Raw genomic sequence first — 4,984 nt, 5'->3', positions numbered from 1 at the left:
TAGAATGTTGTTGATGGTGGTGTCTTTTGCTTGGCTATCTTTTTGCATTTGAGTGAAAAATTCTTGTTGATTCTTTTGCATTTGGAGGACCGCTTTTTGGACATCAAAACCTTGGTCATTTTGGTGATTGTATGGATTTTGATTTTGGTAACCTTGGTTTTGATTGTAAAAGGGTCTTTGATTTTAATTTCTCATGGGTGGTGGAGTGTATGTTGTTTGAGGGTTTTGAACATTTTGGATTTTGTATGAGAGATTTGGATGGAACTTGGTGTTTTCATTGTAAAAATTTGAATAAGGGGTACCACTTTTGTAAGCTTGGAAAGCATTAACTTGTTCGGTTGTTCCCCTACACTCACTTGGGTCATGACCCAAAGTTCCACAATTCTCACATATCCCACTTGGGATTGATGAGGATGCCGTCATGGCATTGACATGATGCTTTGATGTTTTTGAGTTTTCCTCAAGTCTAGCCATAGCTTGTTCAAACTTCAAGTTGATTGTGTCAATGTGAGCACTAAGTTGAGCACCCAATTGAGTAACGGAGTCCACTTCATGCTTTCCTCCTCTAGTAGCCTTGCGAGGCCTACTATATTGTGAATTATGGACCGCCATTTCCTCAATCTTGTTCCATGTTTGATTGTCATCAACTTCGGTGAACATTCCATTTGATCCCATATTGAGAATGTTCCTAGAATCTTCATATAAACCATTCCAAAATTGTTGCACTAAAAACCATTCGCTAAGTCCATGGTGAGGACATGAGCGACAAATACCTTTGAACCGCTCCCAAGCTTCATACAAAGATTCTTCATCCCTTTGCTTAAAACCCGTAATTTGAGCTCTTAGCATGTTAGTCTTTTCCGGTGGGTAGAATTTTTTGTAGAAAGCTAGAGCTAACTTCTTCCAAGAATCTATTCCAAGGGTGGCCTTATCAAGGCCCTTCAACCATTGCTTTGCGGTGCCGATTAACGAAAAAGGAAATACGACCCATCTTATTTGGTCTAGAGTCACGCCCGTTTGAGAGATAGCATCACAATAATCGCAAAAGGTTTCCATATGAGAATGAGGGTCCTCACTAGGCATTCCCCCGAATTGGCTCCTCTCAACTAGTTGGATGAAGGCGGACTTGGCAATAAAATTACCGGTGAGATGTTGCGGGGTAGGAGTACCATTTGGTAGATTCTCCTCGGTGGGTATAGAGTGTGACGAGAATTTAGGCATTGTAGGTGGATTTTGTGGGATATTGTTTAATGGGTTCTCTTCTCCTTCTATTGCGAAAGGATTGACAAACTCACTAGTGGGTTGAACAACTTCACCAACACCTCCCAAATTTCTCCTAACAAGTCTCCTATTATTCGTCAAGGTTCTTTCGATTTCACGGTCAAGAGGTAACAAATCTCTTTGTAACCTTCTAGACATGCAAAATATCAAACAACTCGAAAACAATTAGAACAAACCTTGAGGAGTTTTTACTTCCCCAAGGTGAAAAAGACACAACTAAAAACAATAAAAGAAATCTTAAATCAATTAAACACCGTCCCAAGAACGGCGCCATTTTTGATCGAGGCCATTTCGTGTTCACAATTAAGCATATGTGGTCGTTGGTCAATGGTCGATACAAAACACAATTTATACTTCACAAACAACTCTACAATTAGTAAAGAGGCAAGTAAAGGTCGGATCCCAAGGGACGGGTATTGAAATGAGAATTCTATTGTAACTAGTAGTGTCTAGGGGTGTCACAAATTGAGTTGGTGTAGAAGGTCACTAAACTAAAAATAGCAATGAAAATAAACTAGCAAGATGAATAAAATAAGGGGTGTAAACAATTGATTAAAAGCACTAGGGTGTCATGGGTTCATAGGGGATTCATGGGATATGATCATACAAACATGTTCTCAAATTATAAGCAAGCAATTATTGTTGTGATGGATTGAGTTGGGTTATATCTTACAATCCTAGGAAAGTTTGGGTCCCGGAGCCGAATCGATTAGATTGTACAACACCTACAAGTCGACTTAATCTTTCCTACTCAACACATGCATGGTCTAACAAGACTCGAGTTGGGTTATGTCTTACAAGTCAAGTTGAAAGGATAGAAGATGATAGTAAATGCAAGGATTCATAGGCTTAGCATTTCATCAAATATAACATGTGCATGTATTAAGATCAAAACAAGCAAGCAAATAAGATATGAAAGCATATTGATTTAAGCATGAATCATTCCCCATGTTGGTTTCCCTAATCACCCATTAAACCCTAGCTAAGAGACTACTCACTCATTATCATATTGATCATGCTAGAAAGGTTGTCAATCATACTAACATAATGAAACATGATGAATAAATGAAAGTAATTAACAATAATTAAAAAGGGATTAAGAGATTATACCTACTAATGATTCCAATAATAAAGCAAGAATAATAGAAGTACTTGAATCCTAGATTGAGAGGTTGTCAATCTCCCAATAATAACCCAAATAATCTTCAATTACCCAAAATAAAGGAAGAACAAGAGAGAGATTAAGGAACTAAAACTTGGATTAAAACTTGATTAATACTTGATTACAATATTGAAGAGAGATTTGATTGATATTAACTACACTAATTATTGATAAGAAGAACATGCTCCTCTAATTAGACTAATGGGGTATTTATAGTGAAAATTAGGGAGGATGCATTAGGGTTAACTAAGGGCTAAACTAGTAATTACACTTTTAAGTTGAGCAAGGAGAATCCGGTATTTTTTCGAGAGAAGGGCTTCTCTTTTCGTAGCTTGAAGAATGAAAATCGTCTTTGTCATGAAATCCGTGCGGATCGAGTCGGGACGGCCGGATTTTGGCTGGGCAATCCGAGCGGATTCAGGAGAGGGACGCTCGGATTGTTGAGGGGGAATCCGAGCGGATTCCAAGGTGGGACGCTCGGATTGGGCTGGACGGACGGGCGGATTTGGTACAATCCGTTCGGATTGTAGTTCAGCGTCAATTCTTCTTCTTTTCTTCCCTTTTCTTCATAAATTCCTTGGGGATTTCCTCGGGGACTCAAGGATCCTTTCCTCAACATTGTTCTTCTACTATGATATGTACAAAGGCCTTCTAGTCTTGTCTCTTCTTGATGCTTGGTCATTGAATACAATCAATTTAGCCTCGTTTTGCCATGAAAATGCAAGATTCTTACTCCTTTCCTACCAAGGGATCAAAATCTCAAAGAATATGCAAAACAAAGAACTAAAGATAAGAAATGACCCAAATAGGCACTAAAAAGCATGGAAACGATGGTAATTCGGGGGCTAAATATGCGCCAATTATGGTCACATCAACAATTATACTTCATGTGAGAAAAATATATAAATGGCCGATGTTTAACTAAATATGTTAGATAATACACGAGATCCAATTTAAATAACCGCAACCAAAACATACATAAGACCACCCCATCTTCTAGACTGGCCCAACAACCAAAATATAAGCGAGCCCAAATGACTACTACAACCCAAATGGTCCGAAGGCATTAAACTTAGGCAAACCCTATTGTCCAATCTCACCTGACACAAAACAGAGGGAATGGGATAAGGGTGAAACCCGGTTTAAAATATCGCAAACCCGAATTACTCGTACCCGAGTTGACCCGTTTGCGAGGCTAGTCAACAAGAATATAAATCGACATTTATACTAGTTTAATGATAAAGTTATGAGAGACCGTGCACATGACCTGGGTTCAAATTATATGGAAATCAAAATCGCCTTTATTTCCTTTACCCAAAAATAAGCAATAATGAGACACGAGCTACAAAACAGTCGTGTAAAAACAATCCAAAACGAGACTAGCTTACGACGGAGATTAAATATTTTCAAACAACTACACTAGCGCCAACACACGACTCAAATTCGGCCTAAATCCGCCACGAACATAAGCCAAAAACCCGTTCCAAAGCAATCCTAAAACTGCACCAAAACCACACCCTAACTAATACCAAAATCGTGTCACACCAACCATCGAGACTACCTGAAACAGGCCACCAAAACGGACCCAACCAGGCCGTGATTTGCCTCGACCCGCCACTACTTGACTACCCACCACGACCCAAAACCAGTCCAAAACAGAACCCAAACGATGCATAAATCCGAACCCAAACCCAGTCCTAAAGTGCATAGCAAACCCGTCACAAAACAGTCCAATTCCTTGTTCGAAACCCATGTCAAAACAGAACCAATTTCGAGTACCAAAAGGACGGAAGTAAGAACAATAAGACTTCAACAATAAAGAAAGAATCAAACTTTACAGCAAAAGAGTATAAAAACCGAGTTGAAGGGACGGAATATCGACTCATTGTCGAGTAACCTATCACTGTTACCTTTGCTCTCGAATTTCCGGGAAAAACGTCCAAAAGCATGAGCTTTACTTCAATCTTCAACTAGAAAGGAGGAAAAACGAGTAACATGGGTCACAAAACCGAGTTTGTAATAAGATGCCCATTTCAAAACTAAGTCAAAACATGATCTTTCTTACCTTAAAAGAATGAGGACGGAGAGAGGAAGCTAATGGTATAAAAATGGTGAAGTTTGGTTGAGAAATAAAAGAGGAAATGGAGGTTGAAAGTGGCGGAAAAGAAGGTGGTACGGCCTCTGTTGTTTACTGCTGCTGCTGCTCTTATTTCTCGCAGGAAAGGAAGAAGGAAGGAAAAAGTGAGGGGGTGGGGTTACGGGTGATTACTAACAACCACAAATAATAATAGTAATAATATATAATAATATTAATAATAAATATATTTTAAAAGTAGAGTGTAGGATGTTAGGTGGGTGTGGTGTGTTGTCGATAAATAGTTGGTCCGGATTAAAGCAGGTACAAAATAAAATGTGACGGTCTATAGCTAGACGGAATAATGTCTCGAGTTTATTTTAACTTGAGACGGAAACTAATATTATTATTGTCACTATTATTGTCCGACCAAAAATACGTATACATTTATTCTTATATAAATTATG

General features: G+C 38.7%; 1 non-coding gene across 1 annotated transcript; it reads left to right on the top strand.

Annotated features, from left to right (window-relative positions):
* Nucleotides 1-742: 742 nt before the first annotated feature.
* Nucleotides 743-849, top strand: LOC141609993 (small nucleolar RNA R71). The gene has a single exon (XR_012527890.1). It is a non-coding gene; the product is annotated as a small nucleolar RNA R71 (small nucleolar RNA).
* The last annotated feature ends 4,135 nt before the right edge of the window (nucleotides 850-4,984 follow it).

Source organism: Silene latifolia, chromosome 10, assembly GCF_048544455.1.
Source record: "Silene latifolia isolate original U9 population chromosome 10, ASM4854445v1, whole genome shotgun sequence".
NCBI classification, from domain to species: domain Eukaryota; kingdom Viridiplantae; phylum Streptophyta; class Magnoliopsida; order Caryophyllales; family Caryophyllaceae; genus Silene; species Silene latifolia.
This window is presented reverse-complemented; position numbering and strand designations above follow the sequence as displayed.